This window comes from Capsicum annuum, chromosome 9, assembly GCF_002878395.1.
Source record: "Capsicum annuum cultivar UCD-10X-F1 chromosome 9, UCD10Xv1.1, whole genome shotgun sequence".
Classification (NCBI taxonomy): domain Eukaryota; kingdom Viridiplantae; phylum Streptophyta; class Magnoliopsida; order Solanales; family Solanaceae; genus Capsicum; species Capsicum annuum.
In genome coordinates, this window is record NC_061119.1 from 100,901,884 (window position 1) to 100,922,962 (window position 21,079).

Consider the following 21,079-nt stretch of genomic DNA (forward strand, 5'->3'; position numbering starts at 1 on the left):
ATACTTGTAGCATTGTGGTCCACCGTGGTTTGAGGGGATGAGGTATCGGGTTCCATTGCACCAAAACAGTCCATAATGTTAGAAAAACAGTCCTAAAACGCCATACATAACAACACCAACAAAGGTTCAAGTCTTAAACCATAAACAACAATGTCACACAAACCTACCAGACAAAACACACGTTGTTGGTAAAGAAAATTTGTTTCAAGTATCAAGTTGTTCAATCTCACACTTTTGATGAAGAATGTTCGGATATGGTGTAGGTTGACAAGGTTATAGACACTCTTTTCAAGAGTCAAAAGTCTTCTATCAACTTTTCACCAACTTGTACTCTTTTGGCAAGACAATGTTTGGGGTAGTCTTGTCTCTTTCCTCTTTTGTCAAATCTTGAAAAGGTGTCTTACTTCCTTTTGGCAACTTGCTTTTTGAATGACTCTTGTCTTTTTACCTCTTTGGTATTGTATTGAAATTGATTCCAAGAAAAAAACAAAGCCTTACACTTCTTTTCTCTTTTCAAGATCGAACAACACTTTTATGAACACACTTCTTCAATACACTTCAAGAACAATAAGAACAACTTCAACTCTAGTCATCCACAACCTTCAACAACAATTTGTCAAGAGCAAAAATCTTGGACTTAGACTCAAGATGTGCTAGGGAACAAAAATCTATCCCAATAAACTACGAAGGCAAACAAAAACATACCTAGTTATAGACACATTTCTCGGCCGAACACCACAACAACACCAAGAACACTCGGCCAAAAACAAGAACACTTCAACTTTTGTTTTTTGACTTAGAGAACCCAAAATTGGTAGTGATGGAACACAACCAGAACTAGCTCTGATACCAAATGATATAATAGCAACTAACAAGGTCCCAAAACAGCCACAAAACGTCACAAATAGTCCACAAATTTAACAACAAAACCGAGAGCCCCAACACTATAATTCTCTACCAACAATAACAACACAAGGATGAGAAGATATCAAGGTGTTTTGGAAACTAAAACAGAAACTACAACAAGAACAAGATGACCACGAGATAAGGAAAACAACAACAACACAATAACAACAATACACCGTTTTACTAGAACAAGAACACAAACGCGATTACAAGAAATGTAAAGATAGGTAGTGAGACAAATGAGGGTATAAACCCTAAGAACCAAAGAGTATATTAAACTCTAAGACCCTTAAAACCTACACACAAGAATCATCTAACTCTTACCATGACACAAGAGGGCGTGAACCACTCAAGCACCAAGGTTTCTAAGCAAAATACAATCACTAGTGAATCAACACTAGTTTCTTATCCTAGTTTCGATTTGCCTCAAAGAAGAGAGGACTTAGGTGTTTCAAGTTTCAAGTTCATACAATAATAATCAACTAAGGAAGCAAAACCCTAATACTAAACTATATATAGTCTATTACTCATAAAACATGCAAAGTCCAAAAGGCCCTTAATGAAAGGGGCACCCCTGTAATGTGTAAAATGTAACATATAACATATGGGCGGCTTAGTGTACTATTTAGGCTCTTCTCATGTCTCAATGTTGATCTTCCTTGGACGATCCTTTGATTAACTTGAACACACATTGATCTTCATAGTCGTACTTGTATCACCATGACCAACCCTCATGTCTGCAAATATGAGTTTCCAATGTCCATCCATCAGACTCACACCTTCACGGTTAGCTATCATAGCTAGCCATTATACACCAATTAAAAACCTTTAGCACATAACCAAACCATCAATTCTAGAACTTATTTACCAAGGCATTATAAAGTGGTATCGTCATACTGACTATAGTTTACAAGCAATGTCATTAGCCAACACTTAGAGGATTTCCATTTACCCCATAAGATTTCTAATTAAACCAAAACCACGGCCACCAAGGCCTTTCCAAAACACTTTAATTCAACCAAACTAAATTAGGTGACCTTACCATAATATATAATGCAAAGATTTCAATAAAAGTCAAACTATATCACAAAACCATTCTCATTGGCATTTTAACAAACATATTGAGGGCATGTAGTTTCCAAAACCAAAACCAAGTATCAATTAACCATTCCCATGCAACCACATGTTTCAATCACCATTATAACATGAAAAAACCATAAGTAAAACATGGAAAAACATTATCCAACCAAGAACAACAAAAACCTCAAAATCTAATTCAAAACCAAAACAAATCCACATTAATACCATGAAAACCATATATTAAAACATGCTTTTAGTTGAACTAACAATGAGGAAGGAGTAACATGCTTGAGTTACGAAGATTCAGAGAGAGATTTCGATCCTTAAGCCTCTAGATGACCACCTTGAAGAAACCTTAGCTCAATTTTCTTAAAAGGATTTTAGAGAGTGTTTCAATCTCCTAAAGTGCAGAATGAGGGACCAAATAGTATTATAAGACGTGGGGTAGTAAGGGCTTAGGTGGGAAATGTGTAAAATACTCTCAGCTTAAAAATTGTAGAAGACTCACAGGAGGGTACAGTTGGACCCCTCAACTCGTATCCACATTATACGAATGGTACTCTCTACTCGTAACTTTATCAGAAAGTTGGACACTATATTCTGTCCAACATACGACTTCTTAGCCTAACTCGTACCATCACTATACTATTAGTACCCATCAAGTCATACCCTAAGCAGAACATCAAAGGTTAGACACTAGATAATATACATTTAGACCCTACTTCTCGTATCATATACATATGACTCGTATAGAGTCTTCTTGTACCTTGAATAAACCTTGGCCAATACTACACTGGACAATATACGACTAGGGTCCTAAACCATATCCACATCAAACGAGTGGTATAGTGTGAGTTGTATGATGACCAAAAGGTTCAAGGCTCGAGAAATTTGGCAAAGGCCAAAGTTCAGAGTGTTTCAATGAACTTACCCATAGGTTTTAAGGAACCTGTTTCCCATTCTATAATAAGCTCATTAGTAAATATGAAAATGAACCTACAGGTCTGATAGTCTAGGGAGGCATAGCATGAATGTAACCAATCCATCCCCATGATGACATCAAAATCAACCATGTCTAATTCAATCAAATCCACCAAAGTTTTCCAACCACCAACGGATACCACACAACCCCTATAGACTTTCTAGCAACCACAGAGTCACCCACAGAGGTATAAATAAAAAAGGGATCTAAAATACATTTAGGATCGAAACCAAAATGGATAGTTGCTGTTGAGGTCATATAAGAAAGAGTAGATACCGAATCAAGCAAAAAATACACATCACGAGAAAAGAGTTGTAGCATACCAGTGATGACATTAGGAGATGCCTCAGACACCTGGCGGGTAATGAGAGCATAGAGACGATTATGGCCTATGCCAGTACCAAAAATAGCACCCTTTGGTACTAAAACTGATGAAGTGGTAACCAAAACCCTGTTAACCCTAGAAGCAACCCTAGAAGGACAATTCCACTGCATATGATTAATCTGACTATAATTAAAACATTGATTCCTCTCTTCACGATAAAACCTACGATACAACTGATCACAAAATCGGCAAGGAGGATATGGTAGGACTTACTGGGCTCCACTAGGCAGATAATGGGAACTTTGTGCCCTAAGACCACTGTTATTTTGAAGATGATGACCATTGGATGGCTTAGAGTAAAAGGCTTTAGCCGAGGGGTATGAACTAGAATTTTTCCAACTCTCTTCCTTGGTCTACTATCTCTCATATCTATCGTTATTGCAATGACTCCTACCCCTCTTTGGATATCAAGACTTCTTGCTCTGTCTTCTCTCATCCTTACTTGGTTTTTTCTCCAACCAACAAGACTAAACTGGCATAAAAGAGAGACTACTATCTGGGCCAACATATGAATAGAACGATGGATCTCAGTATTAGAAATATCTCCTTGAGGTGGAGGGGCGTGAATATCATTATCTTGAGAAACCCAAAAAGGATTGGTAGGGACCAGTGGGACTCCGCGAGGGTAGTCAGAAATAGTGACCCTAAATTGGGATTGTACCCTATAAGTAGAGCGATTTCCATCCATATTGTCCTCAAGTATGATAAAGAAGTTTCTACAAGTATTAGATCTTTGAGGAGACATGATCTGAAATGCAAACAACAAAAATCAGAGAAGATTCACGACCTTAGACTCTATAGCCTGAAAACATAACAACAAGAAAAGGAAACATTCCTAAATGCCTCAAAGACTCTCCCTTATAAGTGTGGCACACTACACAAGCATAAAAGAGACTCTACTTGACATAACTTTGTAGACACCCAATGACACTAAACCTAGGCTCTGATAACACTTTGTCACAACCCAAACTAGGGTCTGGCCGTGATGGGTTTCTAAAGTCCACCGTGGACTGGAGACTACCTCTATTACCTAGTCAGACAGAGCATACACACTAATAGAGACTGAATTTCAAACATATAACAAGATAGAAGAGATAAACTCAGAGCCATCTATGATACTCCATAAACCAAGCAGATACTGATAACTAATACTAATACCCAAGTCCACTGTAATCCACAAACCCTTCTAATTAAAACCAAAATCAATAATATCGGGATATGCCCTCGACGATAGCAAAAATAAATTAGAAGTAAAGTCTATGACATAAAGAAGATATAACATGAAATGAAGCCTTCCGAAGTATGAAAGCTCCCCAGTTCAGTCTGACTCACAAACTATTAAATGATCAACTAATCATTGTGCAGTTAAAGTAGAAGTATGCTCAATTCTTCTATTGTATGGGGATAGAATATACATAGATAGTTAGTGGGTTAAGCGCTAGTATGTAACTTAGGGATAAGGGAACAAAAATAATGCTATAATCAATAATTTAAAAATAGTCCAAATAGAGTGTACATAACCATATAAAAATACATACATATACACATATATAGATATATCACATGCTGGGGTAAAGAACAAGGCTTAGCATGGACTTTAAAACTTTAGCATGGATTATGTAGCTTAACTGTCATAATAGTACTCACAGGCTATATGGCCCCAATTCTCACCACCTGGTCGGGCCCCAGAACGTCTAGCCACATAAATCAAAGAATAATCATATATATATACACAGGGGACTCGAACCTCCCAATCATAAACTAAGGTGACTTAAGCACCTGATCATGTAATGTGATATGGGGAACTCAAACCTCCTAATCATATAGTAAGGGGAACTCAAACCTCCTTGGTCATAAGCAAGGGGACTCAAACCCTAGCCTATTTAGACCCCTATGCCGGCAAAAATGGTTTCTAGTTTTGGTCCTCGGGACCTCTACTTTCACGACCTAGCTACACAACCCTCTCTAAAGACCAATTAAAACATTTAGCGCACATTTCTAATTATGTGAACATCATGCCATGTCAACTACTTAGCCTACTGGGACTCTAACCCCTCAGCCAAAAGGACTTCAAAGAAATTAGTCATTTGGGACTTGAACCCATTTAATCAATTGGGACTCGGCCCATTTAATCATTTGGGACTCAAACCTATTTATGTTTCAATAGGTCTCTTATGCCACAAATAGCTTCAAAGATAGTTTAATATGCATACTTTTCACATTCAAAACCAATTTCACAATTCAATTGTCATTATTCACAAAATTAGAAGAAATCATAACTCCTTAGTTTATTAGCCATACTAATGCACCCCACAAGTTTAAAACCATAAATAAAGCATAAACAATGCATAATCATTCATGGGAAAATAATTTAAGAACCAACCATATCAAAACCCACATTCAATTTCACATCAATAATCATTTAAATATCATGCTTTAAGGAAAACAAGTTTGAAGGTAGAGTCACATGCCTAAAATATTTACAATTATAGAAAAGAAACCTTGAATTGACCCGTACATGCCCAGCCTTGAGAAAACCCTAGCTTGTTTTGCTTGAGAGAATTTAAGAGAGAAGAGGATATGTTTTAATTGTTTTATGGGTGAAAATAAAGTTTCAATAGGGTTTATACGTCATGGGTTATGTTTAGGGCAAGAGGAAAATGTCTAGAATGCCCTTAATAAAAAGACTGAGAAAAAATGTCGCCCAGTTGATATAGGTCTCACAGCGACTCGTTACGACTTGTCTCTATGAGTCGTAGTCAAGACAGTGTCTCCAGGAACACACACATTGTTGACCTTACGATTACCACCTTACAACCCGTATAGAATCATTGCGACTCATTGAGTCTAATCGTACTCAAACAAAAATTTTTGGATAACAAAATGGTCAATCTACGATTGAGACCTAACGACTCGTTATGAATATTTGCGACTTATGGCCTTAAGTCATAGTCAAGATAATGACTTAGGCAAATTTCACTGGACACCTTACGACTTGGGTCCTATGACCCGTATAGACACCCTACGACTCATAGGGAGAGTCTTAATCAGGACAGTGAGGATAAAATTTCAAAAATTTTCAAGGACCAAAAATTCAAGGTGTTACTTCTCCCCTTTTAGGATCATTCGTCCTCTAATGATGGGTCAAGGTATCCATTAGAGCTATTTATCATAGAAACACAACCATACTACATTTTAACAAAGTCAGAAAATAAAGATGTTAAGATTAACACATATATTAAGCACGATTATCCGAAACAGGGAATATGAATGGATATTTGGACTACATGTGAGCTCTTGCATCCCACATAGCTCCTTCCTCGCAATAATATATCTAGTAACCCTTAAATATAACCATGCTCTCCACCTATGCTTTCAACTATGAACACATCATTCCACCATTTCAATCTCCTAATTCCCTGCAAAACACATAACTACAAGGCCTGCGTATAACTGCATATTTCTTCCATGTTAGAGCCTAACTCAGAGTTGTGTAAGCCATGGGACTATATACTTACACCCCTCAAATAATATGACTCCAGTTTATTACTACAATCAAATAACCTTAAATCTTAAATTAAGGAGTACTAACCATATAACATCACAATTTGTATACCCATTAATCATACCATTTGTGCCCATTTTTCTACACCTTCTTTATGGATTTCCCAACTTAATTATTATCACAAAGGTTTTATCACATCTCTCATTCTTAGCTACTACACTCTCATAGCCACTACCACACTACCAAAAGGAGGGTCACTGCAGAACTAGAGCACAAACATCAAGGATAGGAGGAATACTTCTCAATTATGACCCGTATTAGCCATACTATTCAAGGTGGGACCCATGAAAGAGATACGGTACCATAGGCACTAAACATTTCACAGAAACCTTCTAGATCACAAATAGAGGGTTGCTCCAAAATGAACATAACATCGCATGAATCCTTTAGATAAGGCACAGTGAGGAACGTTAGTGCATGTATTATGGCTCATATAGCATAAAGCTGAGATTTGTATATTCAAGAAGTAGGACAAGTTTTTCCGCTTGGAACTATCCCCTTTTATTTTAAGGATAGAGAATGGTCGTGAGTTTGCATATACAAGGTCAACTTTGGCTGGGACATGACATAAAATAAATCGGTAACAAATAGAACGTATAGTTCCTTAAAACAAAGCATAAAGTAAGACATGAGTTATGAACGTAAGTTTCTTAGAGAACTCGAACTTTAGGAATATGAACAATTTGAATACGCAAGACATTGGTAGAATGCCCGCCTACCCAAAATAGGAGGGAATTTCTAGAATAGGATTAGATTTACCATGACCCTAAAACTTTCCACCGTGAGAAAATTTTAAGATCGGCCTTAGTTCATCATCTCCCCCTAATAAGCACAATATGAAAATACTACGCTCCAGAGATACTCATCTTAACCTTTTCTAGACCCTATAGCTATCCCCCTATGAATCACACCCTCATGAGCATACACATCCATACTAAGATATTCAATAACATTGACTAGGTACACCTGACATCTACATACTTAAAATCTCATCTAACAATATGCTAACTGGGGCTCGACATAATCTTATAAAATTTATACTCTTACCTACCTAATGACTTAGCCCCAATTCATGGCTTCAACACTAGACCTCTGGTATGTATCATAATTACCCATTCCACTATTTTATGAGTTATCAACCTAATCTCTTCCACACAACCCGTTAAGCCTACCAATTTACTCCCATAAATTTTGCATTGCTATTCTCAAACCAACATCCCTTTTCACCACAATCAACATCTAAAGTTCAAACATAGTGGATAGCAATAATCATGTACCACTAAGGAAGTACCCCGCATAATATACCAGTCCACCCCCTAAAGAGGTTACCTTAAATTTCTTATTCAGCTGAAGATAATCTATACATAATCAGAAGGAACCATCTTTCCTACGCAGTAAGAGAATAGGAGCATCCCACGGAGAATAACTGGGGTGAATAAAACCTTTGTCAAGAATATCTTTGAACTACTCCTTAAGCTCTTCCAGCTGAATCGAAGCCATTCTATATTAAGGGATAAAGATGGGATGGGTATTCAAGAGAAGTTTAATCCTAAATTTTATTTTCTTATCAGGAGGAACACCAGGAAGATCATAGGGAAAACCCCCAAAAAATTTATTAACCATGAGAATGGATTGCAAGAAAGGACCCTTCGAGTTAAAATTTTTAAATTAGACTAAATGGTAAATAAATCCCTTGGAAATCAATTTTTGGGCTCTGAGATATGATATGAATGACACAACTCGAACCAGGGCATAGTCATCTTGGGTGCCTCAATCCCAATCGGGATCACCCCCAATATCCAACCATAACCGCCTTGTACTCTATGTCGGATGAATTCCGAACATATAACAAGATGAATAATAATAAGTAAAAGACATAAATCAAAGTCTATAACCATAATCCAACAACCTCAATTAAATGTCCAACCGGAGTCAACCTTAATGCCAATATCAATACAAAGGCTGACACTAATACCGACACCGCTCATGCCCATAGTAGTCACACAAAGCCTCTAACCAAAAAGAAAGAACATCCGATCGGGGTATGCCCTCTACCATATCCAAAAACAAAGTTCAAGAAACAAAAACAATGTAACGAAGTCCATATCATGAAATAGAGCCTTCCGAAGTATGAAAGCTCACCACTTCAATCTGACACAAAGTTTTCCCCGAATCTAAGTCACTGAAAAGGAGGAGTCGAATGGACCTCCTTACATTGCATGGGGATACAACGCTTGAAGACGATTAGCATGATAAACTCTAGCATGTACTTAGGAATAAGGATAAAATAATGCTAGTAATACAAATCCAAAGTAAATAACCACATACAATCATATAGATACATATATATAACGTGCCGGGAAAAGGAATCGAGCTTAGCATGCATTTAAAACCTTAACCTGGGTTATGTAGCTTTACTATCACAATCCACCCACAGGCTATATGGGTCCAGTGTTACCCCCTGAACGGTCTCTATTGCGTATAATCACACGAACCAAAGATATCATAGTGGTTGAGGATTCCTATATACCCTTAGCCCTCCATGATATATATATATATATACAATTATAAACTTAGGGGATTCTCATGTACCCCACAAGTATATGGTCACCATGACCAACCCTCATGTCGGCAAACATGAGTTTCCAGTGTTCGTCCATCGAACTCACACCTTCACGGTTAGCTATCACAGCCTGCCATTATCACCTAATTAAAAACCTTTAGCACATAACCAAACCACCAATTCCAAAAGTTATTTACTAAGGCATTATGAAGTGGTATCATCATACCGACTATAGGTTGCAATCAATATCATTAGCCAACACTTACCCTAAAAGATTTCTAATTAAACCAAAACCATGGCCACCAAGGCCTTTCCAAAATATTTCAAATTAATGAAAACAATTTAGGTTCCATTACCATACTATGCAATGCAAAGATTTCAATAAAAGTCAAAATATGTGACAAATCCATTCGTGTTGGCATTTTAACAAACATGTTGGAGGCATATAGTTTTCAAAACTAAAACCAAGTATCAATTGGCCATTCCCATGCAACAACATATTTCAGTCACCATTATAACATGAAAAACTATAAGTAAAACATAGGAAAACAATATCCAACCAAGAACAACAAAAAACCCCAACATCTATTTCAAAACAAAAACAAATCCATATTAATACCATGAAAATCATACATTAAAATATGTTTTTAGTTGAACTAACAATGAGGGAGGAGTAACGTGCCCGAGTTACCAAAATTCATAGAGAAATTTTGATCCTTAAGCCTCTAGATGACCACCTTAAAGAAACCCTAGCCTAATCTTCTTGAGAGATGTTTAGAGAGTGTTTCAGTCTTCTAAAGTATAGAATGAGGGACCAAATAATGTATAAGACATGGGGTGTTAAGGTCTTAGGGTGGGAAATGTCTAAAATACCCTCAACTTAAAAATTGTAGAAGATTCGTAGGAGGGTATGATTAGAAGATTCATGGAGGGTATGATTGGAGACCTCAACTCATTCCACATCATACGAGTGGTACTCTCTACTCATAACTTGATCAAAAAGTTGGGCACCACATTCTGTCCAATATACGACTCCTTAGCCTAACTCATATCATCACCATACGACTAGTACCCTTTAAGTCATACCCTAAGAAAAACATCAAAGGTTAGACACTGGAAAATATACGGTTTAGACTGTACTTCTCGTATCATGCACATACGACTTGTATGGAATCTTCTCATACTTGAACCAATATTGGTCAATGTCACACTGGACAACATACGACTAGGGTCCTAAATTGTATCTATATAATACGAGTGGTATCGTGTGAGTCGTATGATGATCAAAAGGTTTAAGGCTCAATAAATTTAGCAAGGGCCAAAGTTTGGGGTGTTTCAATGAACCTCCTATTTGGTTCTAAGGAACCCGCTTCCCATTCTATAATAGGCTCATTAGGAAATTTGAAAATGACCCTATGGGTCTGATATTCTAAGGAGGCATAGCAAGAATATAACTAATCCATCCCCAATATGACATTAAAATCAACCATGTCTAATTCAATCAAATCCACCAAAGTTTCTCTACCACCAACGAATACCACACAACCCCTATAGACTCTTCTAGTAACCACAAAGTCACCCACAGCAGTAGAAATAAAAAAAATCTGAAATATACTCGGGTTCAAAACCAAAATGGATAGCCACAGTTGGGTTCACATAAGAAAGAGTAGAACCAGATCAAGCAAAAAATACACATCACGAGAAAAGAGTTAGAGCATACCAGTGATAACCTCAGGAGATCCTCAAACTCCTGGCGGGTAGCAAGAGCATAGAGACGGTTTTGGCCCGTGCCAATACCAAAAATAGCACCCTTCGATGCGGGAACTGATGAAGTGGCAACTATCTCTTCCCCATCCTTACCTAGTTTTTTATTTTACCAATAAGACCAGACCGGCATGACAGAGAGACTACTATTTGGGTTAATAGATGAATAGAACGATGGATATTAGTATTATTAATATCTCCTTAAGGTGGTGGGGCATGAATATCATCAGTTTGAGAAGCCTGAGGAGGCTTAGAAGGGATCGGTTAGACTCCACGAAGGTTGTCAGAAGCAGTGACCCTAAACTGGGTCTGTACCCTATAAGTAGATAAAGTTCCATCCATGTTGTCCTCAAGTAGGAAAAAGGAGTTTCTACGAGTATTAGATCTTTAAGGAGACATGATCTGAAATGTGAATAACCAAAATTAGAGGAGATTCAAGACCTTAGACTCTATAGCCTGAAAACTAAACAACAAGAAAGGGAAATCTTCCTAAATGCCTTATAGTCTCTCCCTTATAAGTGTGGTGCGTTACACACGCATAAAAGAGACTCTACTTAACACAGCTTTATAGATACCCAATGACACTGAACCTAGGCTCTAATATCACTTTGTCATGACCCAAAACAGGTTTTGGCCATGATGGGTATTTCAAGTCCACCATGGACCAGAGACCACCCTCTTTACCTAGTCAAAAATAGCATACACATTAATAGAGACTAAATTTTGAACATATAATAAGATAGAAGAGATAAACTCAAAGATATCTATGAGATGCCATAAACCAAGCAGATATCGATAACAAATACCAACACCCAAATCCACAGTAATACACAAAGCCTTCTAATCAAACCCGAAATCAATAATGTTGGGACATGCCCCCAATGATAGCCAAAATAATTCAGAATCAAAGTCTATGATGTAAAGAAGCTATAACATGAAATGAAGCCTTTCAAATTATAAAAGCTCATCACTTCAGTCTAACTCACGAACTATTTCATGATCAACTAATCATTGTGCAAGAGAAGTAAAAGTATGCCTAATTCCTACAGCGCAGATAGATGGTTAATGGGTTAAGCGCTAGCATACAATTCAGGGATAAGGGAACAAAAATAATGCCATGATCAATAGTTCGAAACCAAACCAAATCCAGTATACATAACTATATGCAAATACATATATATATAATTATATATATATATATATATGTATATATCATATTCTATGGTAAGGAACAAGGCTTAACATGAACTTTAAAACTTTAGCTTAGATTGTGTAGCTTAACCGTCATAATAGTACCCACGAGATATATAGGCCTCAGTTCTTACCCCCTGGTTGGGCCCAGTATGTGTAGATGCATGAACTGGAGAATAATTATATATATATATATGCATGGGGGAATCGAACCTCCCAATCATATACTAAAGTGACTTAAGCACCCGATCATGTAATGTGATATGAGGGACTCAAACCTCCCAATCATATAGTAAGGGGACTCGAACCTCCCTGGTCATAAGCAAGGGGTCTCGAACCCCAAGCCATTTAGACCCCCATGTAAGAAAATATGATTTCCATTATTGGTCCCTCGGGACCTCCACTTTCACGACATAGCTAAACAACCCTCTCTTAGGCCTAATTAAATATTTAGCACACATTCCCAATTACATGAACCAATTATGCATTAAGGCATCTTGTTGTTATAGTCATACCAATATCATTTACAAGTTCATCATTATGCCATGTCAACTACTTAGCCTACTAGGACTCTAACCCCGCGTCCAAAAGAACTTCAAAGCAATTAGTCATTTGAGACTCAAACTCGTTTAATCAATTAGGACTCAAATCCATTCAATCAATTGGACTCAAATACATTTATGTTTCAATAGTCCTCTTATGCCATGTAAATAGTTTCAATAATAGTTTAATATGCATATTTTTCACATTCAAAACCAATTTTACAATATTGGGTTGAGGTTGTTATCAATTCAATTGTCATTATTCACAAAATTTGAGAAAATCACAATCCCTTTGTTTATTATCCATACTCATGTACCCCACAAGTTCAAAATCATTAATAAAACATAAACAATGCATAATAATTCATGAGAAAATAATTTAAGAACCAACTATGTCAAAACCTTTAACTCATGTCAAAACCCACATTCAATTTCACATCAATAATCATTTAGATATCATGCTTTAAGGAAAAGAAGTTTGAGGTAGAGTCACATGCCTAAAATATTCAAAATTATGGAGAAGAAACCTTGAATTGAGCTCTAGATGCTCAACCTTGAGGAAACCCTAGCTTGCTTTGCTTGAGAGAATTTGAGAGAGAAGAGGATATATTTTTATTGTGTTATGGGTGAGAATAAAGTCTCAATAGGGTTTATGGGTCGTGGGTTATGTTTAGGCCAAAAGGGAAATGTCTGGAATGCCTTAAATAAAAAGACTGAGAAAAATGCCGCCTAGTCGCTATGGGTCTCACAACGACTTGTCTTTGTGAGTCATAGTCAAGACAATGTCTCTAGGCACACACACGATATTGACCTTACGATTACCACCTTATGACTCGTATAAAGTCATTATTACTAGTTGAGTCTAATTGTACTCAAGATAGAAAGTTTTGGATAATAAGATGGTCAGGCTACGATTGGGACCTAATGATTCGTCATGTCTTTAGGACTCGTGGTCTCAAGTAGTAGTCTAGACAGTGACTTAGGAAAATCTTACTAGACACCTTACGACTTGGGTACTATGACCCATATAGACACTCTATGCTCGTAAGGAGAGTCGTAGTCAGGACAGTGAGGATAAAATTTCAGAAATTTTCAAGGACCAAAAATCTGGGGTGTTACAAAAGAGAATGAGGAATTTGGGAGATTTCTAGTAGTTTGGAATGATTTTAGGGTTATAAAATGGGTTGTGGAAGTTTCATGGGTGAAAGGACTAGTTTCCCCCAATTTAATACAAGAAAAATGGATTTTTACATTGGGGAGGTGTGTTTCGCACTGCGCAGCGCAACACGAAGGATAACAAGTGGTACCCTAGCCTAAGCTCCACCCCATGCTGCCCAATGCGCAACTGGGATAGTGCCTTATTAAAATGTCCACAACCTTTTTTTCTTAAAACTCGGATTGAAAAATAATTAGTGGCGTTAGAAAAAAGACCCAAGACCCTTTAATTTGGTGGTTAATAAGCCATGTGACTCTTCATAGTCTAGGAGTAAGGCTCATTCGAAGTTGACCCTAATAAAAACTTATATGAAAATTTAACAGGTAGTAAGGTGTTCAACTCATCTTTGTGATAGAGGTTTCCAATAACCTTAATTCATATCCAAAACAATTAACACACTAAAGAATTGATCTAAATACTTATATCTAAATAGATATAATTTGGTTTGGGCCTAGGCGAGTATGAAGAACAGTTCAAATTCTAGCCCAAAAATATGGGGTGTTACAATACGTAAGAGAAATCACATGTACTTCACTACCGACTGGCTTATCGAGGAATATAAGCATTAGGAATAGTCAATTAGGCGTAGAGTTTGTTTGAAAGACACTTAACATCGCGAATTCCAACTCGCAACTAGTAACTCAGGAAATGAGTCACATTATGAACTAATAACTCAACTAGATTGTTACAATACCACAACTTTGGATCATTAATCACCTCAGAAATTAAAAAACAACAACTTAAAGTTCCTTTTACGTTTTAGAATCCTGATGGGTTTAGTAGTTATAGTCTCTCAAATCACTTTTATTACTTGTTTACTGCTGAATAGTCAAATAAATTCAATTTAGTTATCAATTAATTAATTTCCTATGGGATCGATATCTGGATTTTGAAGTCGTATATTACTTATCAGATCACACGCACTTATGAGTGCGTTGGAATATTCCTAACATGATTGACTCTACAATAGCTTAGACAGACGGGTTACAAAGCTCAAGTAAATAGCTTGCAAGAAGCTTCTGAAAAGCCTTGCAGTTATCTCTTGAAAAACATTATTTCTTTTCTTCTATAAATAGAAAATTCATTCATTTTATTTGTATATTAATTCAAGGTTAAACAAAATATCAATCTCTCACTCTCTTTGTGTACTTCTTTGCGATGGATTTATTTTATACTTCATCTATTTATTTTTATTTATTACCTTTAATATATAAAAATAATTATTTTTTTATGTTTTATTATAGTATTATTTGTTTCTTTTTAAAATTATTTTCAAGATGTAATACTAAAAATCAATTAATAGACATAGTGTAATAAAATAACTATGTCTATCTCTATTTTTTTAAGAAACGTGTCAAATTAGGGATGACAATTGGGCGATGTAGGTGCGGTGCGGTGCAGGTTTTAAGCTAGGCGGGGCGGAGTGGGTTGAAGTAAGGTTTTTTTAAAAATGGTGCGGTGCGGTGTGGGTTGCGGGTATATGCGAGTTTAAATTTTTTTAAAAAAAGCTAAAAATTAGTATTATATTCGTGAATATACCTAAAATTATATGTATTCTTTACTTAAAATTTTATGATACTTAAAATGACATATATAACACTACAAATAAATAATTTTATAGCTTTTTTAATATCTCTATTCACTTTTTAAAAATATGATACTTAATTATTACTTGTACACGTGATACTTTTTGATAATTTCTTAGTAAAAAGTGATATAATAGAAATTAGTTATTATTTTCTAGTTGTCGATTTAGAAATACTAGTTTAGGTGCACGCGCCTTACGCGTGTACCTCACTTTATTGAGTTCAAACATTACACTAAATAGGATATTTGTTTAAATAATAAAGATGAATACATTAATTAAATTCAACATCTTTTGGAGAATTAATTTAATTAAACCTAACATTTACCAAAAAAATTTCTTAAAGTCGATCGACATTCATCTACCACCTGTAAACTATAACAAAATAATACGATGATAGAGACATTAAAATAATATAATTAAATCTAATCTTTACACAAAAAATTTCTCAAAGTCGTCCGACACTCATCTACCACTTGTAAACTATAACAACATAGTATGACAATAGAGATATCAAAATAATTCAACTAAACTTTACCTTTACATACAAAAAAAAAATCTCAAAATAGAGATATAAAAAATACGATTAAACCTAGCATTTATCTAAAAAAAATTCTCAAAGCCGACCGACATTCATCTACCGCCTGTATATTCATCTACGACCTGTAAACTACAACAAAATAATACAATAGTGATCACAAAACTTTAGTTTTGATGAAAATAATTCTTGTTTGAGCGAAAATATTGACACTAAAAAATGACTTGAATGAAAACAAAGAAGATATATATATATACACACACGTTGAATTTTATTCTGTTGACAAAAATAGTGAAGAAGTTGATGGTTAGAAAATTAAGCATCCACTAATCTAGACATACAACTGAATCAAGTTAGATGAACATCAATCATATTTTTCCAATAAGTAAACCAGTTTCTTCTCCAGTTTAACGTGTATCTTAGTATTTATAGAAGTATTTCCCCAATAGAGTTCTATTTTAGGAGTATTTTTCTATTATATTTTAGGAGTATTTTTCTAATTAATTTGTACAAAGAAAAATATTAATTGATTCTCCTTCCATATATTTTAGGATTCTTATATATTTTAGGAGTCTAGTTAATATAATAAAATAATTAAATAATAAATTAAAGAAAATAAGGAAAAGATAATTTTGTGTAAAGGAGTCTTGGAATCAAGGATAAAAAGCTCAAATCACCTTTTTAAGGGTATTCACACTTTTAATATATTATAATTATAATATAGATTATAGATATACATTATAGATTTTAAATATAAATTATAGATATAGATTATAGATTATGACTTTCAATGGAGTTACAAATTATTCAAAAAAAAATAAAAAAAATATGAGGCCGATGTAATGTGGGTATGCATGGATATAAGTGTGGGACTGATTTATGTGAGTTTAAGGGTGATATGATGTGGTGCGGTTTTAAAGGTGATGCGATGCGGGCACCGCACTAAGGGTGACAACGGAATCGAAAAATTCCGTTCCGGTCCGCCAAGTTCGGTTCCACTAGGTTTTCGATTTCGGTAAGCGGCGATTCCGGTTTGGTTCGGTATACCGGTACCCAATGGTCCGGATAACATTACCGGTGCGGAATGTCGAAAAAATTCGGTATTTTCGGTTCTGGTTAACCGGTTTCGGTACCGGTTGATCAGATTCCGGTCTGGTTGATGAGTTAATTTCTATTTTTTTTTTAAAGTGGGATTTGGGGAACGACTCTTTTGATCATTGTTTTCTAGCCGTTTCCCCCCTCCTAATTACCCCACACCACCCCTTAAATTTTCATTATAAATATCCTTCTTTTCAATTGTTTTTTCACACAAATATTATCAATTCTCACAATCTCTCTTAATATCACATTCTCTCTAAATATTTATAATTGTTCTATTAGTTGGAGTTGAAATTCAAATATTATATTAGTTGGAGTTGAAGATTTTTTGAAGATATTATAACCTTCAATTATCATCTTTTAATTCCGACATTTGGTATACGTCTGCTTTTACGCAAACGTTCGGTATAATCGTTCCAACTTTAAGCTCTTTTCATTTTCGTTAATAGAAAATTTTTATTTTTTAGTATCTAAATTTGTTTACTTACATTAATTTTGTAATTTATAATATTTGTATTGCTTGTGTTAATATTTTAATTTAAATTATGGATTTCGGAAAAACAAGTAGTGTTAAAAAAACTAGCTTTGGTAAGATTTTTCGTAGAAATAAAAAAAGTAAGGCTAGTACTAGTTCATTACCGCCTACATTTAATGAAACTTCTTTATCACAATCTAATGGTTTCAATGTTGGTCTCGGTATGGAATTAGATAATGAGCCCCTAAGTAGGGGTTATAATAATTTTGAAGAAGACTTACCGGAGGAAGATGATATAGAAGAACAAGAGTTAGGTGATACCCCTACCCCTACTAGTCCGGTTACGGAATTACCGAAACACGGTCAAGAACTTCCCCATTTACCGGAATTTACTAGGGCCAAAGGTACCGAACGTACTAAAAGGTCTTTAGTTTGGAAATCTATGGAGCATGATAGGGTAAAAGGTATTGCTACTTGCAATAAATGCAAGAATATTTTTAAACATTTGACCGGGGGAAAAATGGCGGGACAGGGTTGCTAACTACGCATTTGATGAAATGTAATAAAAAATTTATTCGTCTAAAAAATGAGGCTAAGGTAAAAAAAGATGGTACAACATTTGTACATGAATCTGTAGGAGGTAATATGGTTCAAACGCATTTAGACATGTTTAAACCAGCTGAAACAAGTTCATCATCGATATATAGTGAAGATGTAGATAGAGAAGAACTAGCGAAAATGGTTGTTGTTATGGGTTTGTCTTTTAGTTTTCCTTTGTATCCCGGTTTTATTCATTATATTCAACGAGTATATAATCCCTCTTTTAAAAGTTTTTCATGAAATATAATTAAAAATGATATTTTTAAATTTCAAGTTGAACATTGTCATTTTCTTCATTGCTTATTTGATTAATTTGATGGTAGAATATCTGTTACTTCTGATATGGGTACTAGTGTTGTCGGTAATGATTATTTTACTCTCACAGCTCATTGGATTGATCACGATTGAAACATGCAAAAAAGAATTATTGCTTATAAATATGTTGACGAGTCTAAAACCGATATGTATATAGCTAGTACAATAGCGGAGAGCATGAAATATTTTATATTTATTGGTAAACCTATTGCACACACATTAGGTAATGCTTCTAATAATTTGAAAGCTATTGACGAGTTAAAAACTAGATTATGTTTAATGTATGAAGATCATTTTCATGTTAGATGTTCTGCACATATTTTAAATTTGATAGTACATGATGGTATTCATTTGTTTGGAAATGGTTGTATTAAAGTGTGAATTGCTTGTAGTTATATGTTTAAAAATAAAAGAAAGAGTGTAATGGATGATTTTAAATGTAAATGTAAACAATATGACCTTCCATATAGAAAAATTCCAAAAGAAATTCCTACTAAATGGAATTCTTTATTTCAAATGTTTGAAGTTGCTGTTATATATCGTAAACATATACAATTAGTTTATAATTCTTATAATGAGGGTGTTAATTTAATGCTAGATGAAGATGATTGGACTGAAGTAGAACTTTGTAAATTTTTGAAAACTTTTTATCAAGCTATGAACACAGTATCTGTTCAATATACTCCAACTATTTCTTTTGTTTTCTAAAGTACTTGCTGAATATAAAAAAATATGTCCTAACAAAGAGGCAATTGAAGCTATGATTGAAAAATTTTAAAAATACTAGTTTCCTATTCCACAAATTCTTTTAACAACTAATTTATTCAACTCATTTTATAAAAAACACGGTACAGTGATGTTGGTTAGAGAATTATACAACAATTTAGAAATTGGATGTCATGAAAAGCCATCAATTGAAACTTGTTGTGCTAGCATAGTATCTACAGCTAGGAGTTTATATAACTTGTATCAAGTTATGGAACAAAATATTGGGCCGATCGAACCTCCTACTTCTAGATGTAGATATGATGATTTAGATGACGAGATGAGCGAAGAACTTAGTCTTCAATGTTGTAGGAGTAATGAATTTGATTCACATCTTTTGCAGGATCAGAAAAATATTAGAGATGAAACTGGAAAACAACAATTTCTATCATGGTGGAATACCCGTATCAGACAATTTCCAAAACTTTCAAGGATGGTTTGAGATTTGCTATCAACTCAAGCTTCTTCAGTTGCTTTGGAGCAAGCCTTCAACGCAGGAAGATTTATAATAGGAGATCATTGGCATTCATTAGCAAGGGATAGTTTGAAGATTTCGGTATTATTTAGAAATTGGATCAATGCCGAATGAAGAAATTTTAGGCTCCCCAAATTACCGCCCCATATTGAAGACGAAATAGATAAAATTTTTGAGAAAAATAGTGACGATGAAATGGAAGCAATGGAGGAACAAGAAAATAGACCAGTTCTGGAAGATTTATCCGCCGAAGACATAGAAAAGTTACGCTAAAAAAATTATAGACAATTTAGATATTAATAAGATTCTACAATAGATATCTAATTCAAACAGAACCCTTCCTAGAAGATGGTTGCGTAGATTAGATTTTCATTTAATATCTTTGTAATAAATGTACAACGTACGAAATTTGAATAAATATAACGGCTATTTGCCTAATTTTGTTTTAAAATTTGTCTTTTGTTTGTTGCAATTATGAAAAAAAAATTAATACAAAACTTTATAAAGTTAACAAATCTTTTAACTCCTTAAACTAATTAAAAATATTATATTAACTTAAACTTATATTTTTTATATTAAAATTCTAAACTTTTTAAGATATATTAATAAATTATATAAGTAATTATATATATAAAACTTATATAATGGAATATTAATAAATTATATAAGTAATTATATATATAAAACTTATATACTCCATTAATGCCATTAAGTTAAGATATAGATAGTTTAAATTAAAATTGTAAAACAAAAACTTTAACCCAAAAAAGTTATGGAAAACTTTATATAAATTATATAAGTTCTTAAACAAAAACTGTAGCAATTATGGGAAAAAAAATTAACACAAAATTATATTACTGTACACTACGTAATTTATTTTCGATAATTCCGATATCGCTCCGGTCCACACCGGTAGCAAGCGGACCGATGCGAACAACGAAAAAATTCCGATAAGAACGATTCCAGTAACACCGATTCCAGCAACAAAAATGATAAGGAATTTCCGGTACCGATTTTTGTATCGGTTAAACCGA

The 21,079-nt window shown here is 34.6% G+C and overlaps 1 long non-coding RNA gene across 1 annotated transcript in view; it reads left to right on the plus strand.

Annotated features, from left to right (window-relative positions):
* Nucleotides 1–20,375, plus strand: part of LOC107841982 — a 34,515-nt gene extending 14,140 nt beyond the window's left edge. Inside the window, exon 3 of the long non-coding RNA XR_007044673.1 lies at nucleotides 19,914–20,375. This is a non-coding gene — a long non-coding RNA (uncharacterized LOC107841982). The remainder of the gene's footprint in view (nucleotides 1–19,913) is intronic.
* The last annotated feature ends 704 nt before the right edge of the window (nucleotides 20,376–21,079 follow it).